The following is a 5,488-nucleotide window of genomic DNA, read 5'->3' on the forward strand; positions in this document are numbered from 1 at the left end:
ACTGTCAGGCGGCGGCACCACCATCCGCACCTGCGTCTCCTCTCAGGCAAAGCAATTTTCCGGGGAGTTGGATGTGGAGGTGTGGATGGTGCCTCCGGCTCCTCCAGCAGCCTTCCGGCTAGACCCCGATAGGCTTCCTCGTGGGTTCTGGCTTCATTCGCCCTGCCGCGTCCTACTGGCCCTAGTGGCGGTGACCAGGGGGTTATCTCCGCCGCTCTCTTCACCATCACCTTCGCCAGGTATCGGCCAAACTTTACTCTAAATTATGTACTCTTCTTTATCCATGTTTGTGTTTTGTAAGATTTGTACTTGCTTATCAGCATATTAATGAAAAAGACAAGCCTTGTCGGGTACTTGTGCATGTATCATGTACATGTAGAGGTGGAATGACTCTATACATTTAAGTAAATAAGTTTTCCCCGGCAGGCTATCCTACCGGAGCCCTTAGTTTGTTGCCACGGGGCTAGGCCTGCCGAGCACAAGACTACAAAAAGGGACCAGCCCGTCGTTGAACCTTTTCCATCAAAGGCCACTGCGACCATCCTGACCGAAGCAGCGTTCGGGTCAAAGGGTAGGAGCACCTATGTTTTGAAGGTAGCAAGGTTTTCATATGCACAAGTTTTCACTTTATAGAACAGGTATTGATAAGAAGGAACTTATCTGTTTAGCTTGTCGGGGATCATTACATAGGCTCATCTTCATTTCTTCTCTTCAGGACCGAGTCTGCAGCAAGAACTCTCCAGTTTAGTGCAGATGAAAATAGAGGTACATGTGATCTTATCTACATGATCATGCTATGCTCATGATATGCTTATGCATGGATGCAATCTTCTTTGGGGCCCCCAGTGCTAAGTTTATTTATCTGTTTCTCAGGGTCTACGCCTGGCTTTGTACAAAGAGTTACATGCAACATCGGCAAGGCTTGTACAAAAGGATGGCTGTCGGGCAGGGCCCGACAGCTGTGCCTTATGGGTAGAACTTACGGAGATGCTCAATGTTCCATGGGTTTTGCAACTGAATGCCATCTCCGATCTCCAATGGACTGCGCCGGGTCTGGTGACTCATACTACCCGGTAAGCACCTTCCCAATTTGGCGTCAACTTGTTTGTACCCTTGGCAGACTGAACACGCCTAAGGACAAGGTCGCCGTCCTCAAAGCTCCAGGCATGAACCCTGCGGTTGTGATAGTGCTGCAGGGCTTGCTGGTAGCATGCAGCACGCATAGCAGCCCAGAGACAGTTCTCCTCAAGTAGCACAACATCATCACGCCGGTGCTGTTCTTGTGTTGCTTCATCATAGGTAAGTACTCGAGGTGATCCATATATGCGTTCCATGGGGATCACTGCTTCTGCCCCATAGACTAGGGAGAAGGGAGTCTGGCCGGTAGCTCGATTTCGTGTTGTACGGAGGGACCAAAGAACCACCGATAGCTCGTCAATCCATCGCCTGCCACACTTCTGCAGCCTATCAAATGTTCTTGTTTTGAGACCTCGCAGCACTTCAATGTTCGCCCTCTCAGCTTTTCTGTTGCTTTTGGGATGGGCAACAAAGGAAAATGAGATCTTACTTCCGAAGGCATGAATGTATTGCATGAAGGCGTGGCTTGTGAACTGGGTGCCATAGTCAGTGATGATCTTGGCGGGTACTCCGAAACAGCACACCAATCATTTCAAGAACTTGATAGTTGACTGTGCGGTCACCTTCCTCACATGCTCCACTTCCGGCCACTTTGTAAACTTGTCGATTGCAATGTACAAGAATTCAAAGCTCTAGGTAGCACGAGGGAAGGGGCCCAAGATGTCGATACCCCAGACCGAAAATGGCCATGACAAAGGGATCGTTTGGAGAGCTTAAGCAAGCTGATGGATATTCTTGGAGTGGAACTAGCAGGCTTCACACTTGGTGACTAGCTCGATTACATCTTAGAGGGCTGTTGGCCAGTAGAAACCTTGCTGGAAAGCTCTTCCAACCAAGGCCCTTGATCCAATGTGGGAGCCACACATACCCATGTGTATCTCTGCCAACAGTTCCTTTCCTTCTCCCCGGCAAATGCACTTCAATTTCACACAGTTGGGCCTTCTTCCGGGCTACTCTTTCAGCTTCTTCTTGCTCTTTAGGAAGTTCTCATGTTTGGAGGAAATGGACTATGTGTCGCGCCCAAGTTGGAGCCCGAGCCTCGATGTCATGGGAAACCACGACCACCTATGGGGCCATGTGCCCCTTTTGGTTTTGCAGGGGGAATGGGCATGTTGCACAAAGAGTGGAGAACGTCGCGCAGCACGGCAGAGATCACACGGGCAGTTTTTACCCAGGTCCGGGCCACCGCGAGGCGTAAAATCCTACTCCTGCTTTGGTGGATTGATGGTGGACTATGATGGAGAACGCAGTGCTCTTGCCCAGCAGGCTTGCCTCAGAGCGGGAGCAGCTACGCGCGTATGAGTATACAGGGGTCCGAATCCTTTCTACGGTTGCCATGGGCCTCCTTTTATAGATCAAGGGGGCACCACAGTGGCAAATTAGTCATTATGCATTGATTAGATAGCGAACAATGCTATCATACCTAACTCTGCAGGCAGGACGGAGCGCATTAAATGCTCCGCTTAGCGTCACATCATGGAATGCCCGGCAAGCCTTGCCAGGCTGTTCTGCCACCTTCTCGCATATATGCTTGACACGTCGCTGGACGGGTGTCATTTGGAGGTGTTTTCTATAGGAAGTGGTTGTCACGTGGTTAAAAACAGCCACTTCCTCACTTGGGGGCTTGACACCGCACCGATTGAGGACTGGTGTCGCTGTGAGGTGGAGCAGTCGAGCCCTGGCAGGGTGGTTTGCCTTTGTTGTGCCCGGTAGGCCTGTCGGGACTGTCTTGATGCTTACTCTTGGGGCCACCTCGACCTTGCCAGGCTCGCCTTCCAGGCAAGGGAGATTTTCCCTTAATGGCATCTTTCTTCCTTTGGCTTGACTTGGTCCTCTTGATCTGCACTCTGATTTCTCAAGGAGCTGATCTCTTGTGCTTGGCCTTGGCTTGGTCGTTGTAATCCTGCCGGGTTGGTGGCTTTGTTATCCGTGCACAAATCAGGGGGAAACATACGCCCCTGTTATTGTACCTCGATATAAGACCCCGGGCCTGAGCCGTACGTGCCGCTGGGCACGTTGGGTTAGGCCCCAAAACAGTGCAAGGACACCTAGCGAGAAAGCGTTGCGCGTGTAGCGATTTGTCACGATAACTAGTCAATCCAACGTCCACTACGCGTATTTACCGCGGGTCGTGGAGTAGTGGGATTAGAGAAGTTAATGCGAAACGGTAACTTTCTGAAGCATCGCGCCCTCCCCCACGTCCTTTCCTTAAGAAAGGGGGACATGGGAGGGTACCGCTCATCCACTGCTCGTTCTGCACCCCCATCATCTTCTTCCGCAAGCAAAACAACCGTCTCCCCTCCTTGCCCGTATCTGCCGTCGGTCCTCCACCCAACTTTCTCCCCATCTTCGCTAGAGCTTGAGGGAATGGGGAAGAAAGCCACTGCCAAAGGGAAGCGGACGACCACCATGAAAGAGGCGGCCGCTGAGGGAAGCAAGAGAGCAACGGAGCTGGACATGAGACGGAGAGGAGACGTTGTCTTCTTCTTGTCGAATCTAGATGGCGGGTGCTTGAAGCAAGGTATGGATACCTGTGGGGGAGGGAAGTCCCGAAAGGGCATGGTGCTCCCAAAGTTCTAGCGGAAGGTAAAGAAGACCCACCGGATTCATACCAATTCTTCTGTGCGTACTTCATCTATGTCCTCTGTCCACATTTATCGGATTTCTTCAAAGCGATGATGGTGATCTATGGATTCCATCTTCTGGATTTCACGCCAAATGCAATGGCATGCATGGCGATTTTCGTCTATTTGTGTGAGAACATTGTTAGTATTGCTCCCAACGTTGATTTGTTCATGCACTATTTCGTCCTGTGGGTGGAGAACAGAGCTCACCGATCTGGGAATATCAGCTGGATGCCATGGGTGTTAAGAGAAACCTGGGGCTATCCCTTAGGCCAACAGCGCTGCTAACGAGAGGAATGGAGAGCAGATTGAACCTCGATCCAAGATGAGAAGGCTCCAGATTTCTGCCAAGTGCGGACGGAGTGCGTCGACCGCGGCGATGATCCAAGATGAGAAGGCTCCTTCGTCGCATCTCGCCGCTGCAGAAAAGGAATTGCTCCCTGGTCTGTCCAATAATCTGTCAGTCTACGGCCATGCCTAGTTGTGCGACCAACTATTTGTCCGCTTCGGCTATTCAAGCTGCCGACAAATGTCATCCCAATGAAAATCAATTTCGCTAGGGACCATATATTGAAGTGGATGCTAGATTGCAGTGCCCATGGAGTTGCGGGTGACTGGAAATTACCCACACTCGACGAAGAGCTCGCCTGGTCCTCTACTCTAGTGGAGAGAGCTACCAAGGTGGAAACCAGAATGTACATGTGCACCTCCACGGTGGAGGAGGTGTACATCAGGAAGAGGCTGGAGGAAGACATAGCATTCCGGGCTGTCGCGATGGCGAAGGCTAGAAAGGCGGTGAAGGGAAAAGGGAAAGCTGAGGACGAAGGTTCCTCCCACGGCGGAAGCGTTATGCAAGCCACGGAAGAGGTTGCCAGGGAGGATCCTGCCGGGGACGAACCTTCCGAGATCGAGGCTTTGTACACCATGGTAGTAGAGGTCCTGCAAGAGGAGGAGGTTGTGGAGGCAGGGGAGCTCGAAGAGGAGTGGCTAACGGCGGGCCCTCCAGCAAACATAGACAATCTTAGATCAACGCCCCTGTAGGCGAGCTGATCCAGGAGTGATGGTTCCCGATCCTGCTCCTCCCGCCAAAAAGGTGAATAAGATAGCAACCAAGAGCACCAAGTAGGATGTGGTGCGCCGGCAATCCTCCCGTCTTGCTAGGGTTAAAACCCCTCCCCCCAAGCACTTTGCGGCCACGGGAGTTGACTCCATCTCCCAATCAGGCTCGAGCTCCTCACAGGACTCGTCTTCTTCGGAGTCCCCTGCGCCTCAGCAGAGCCCAAAGTTGCCGGGGAACCCCGTTCTTCTGCCCCAGAAGAGAGGTCGGGCGCCTTCACCGCTCATTGAGTTTGAGCTGAGCTCCATGCTCATTGACGAGGAGTAAGAGAGAAATAATCCCTTCCTATTGTAGTAGCTTCCGTACACATGCTTATTTCTTCTTGACTGATCTTTTGCTTGCTACTACTGATAGGGAAGAGGGGGAGGAGATGGAGACCCTCATCCATCGGTCAAAACAGCTCAAGTGTGCGGATTTGCCAAAGACCATGGAGGGCGCAGGGTTGGTGGGGAGCAGCACGAGCGACCCGCGACCAAGCCCCTAGCCCAGCCCCCGGCATGAAAGCACAGGCTTGGTCCCTCCCGTGGAAAGTGACGTAGGAGAGCCCCCGGGCCACCTCGGTTGGAGGAGGGGGAGAGATGACCCAGGGCGAGTCCCTCCAAGAGGGGCT

This window comes from Triticum dicoccoides, chromosome 3B, assembly GCF_002162155.2.
Source record: "Triticum dicoccoides isolate Atlit2015 ecotype Zavitan chromosome 3B, WEW_v2.0, whole genome shotgun sequence".
In the NCBI taxonomy this organism is placed as follows: Eukaryota; Viridiplantae; Streptophyta; class Magnoliopsida; order Poales; family Poaceae; genus Triticum; species Triticum dicoccoides.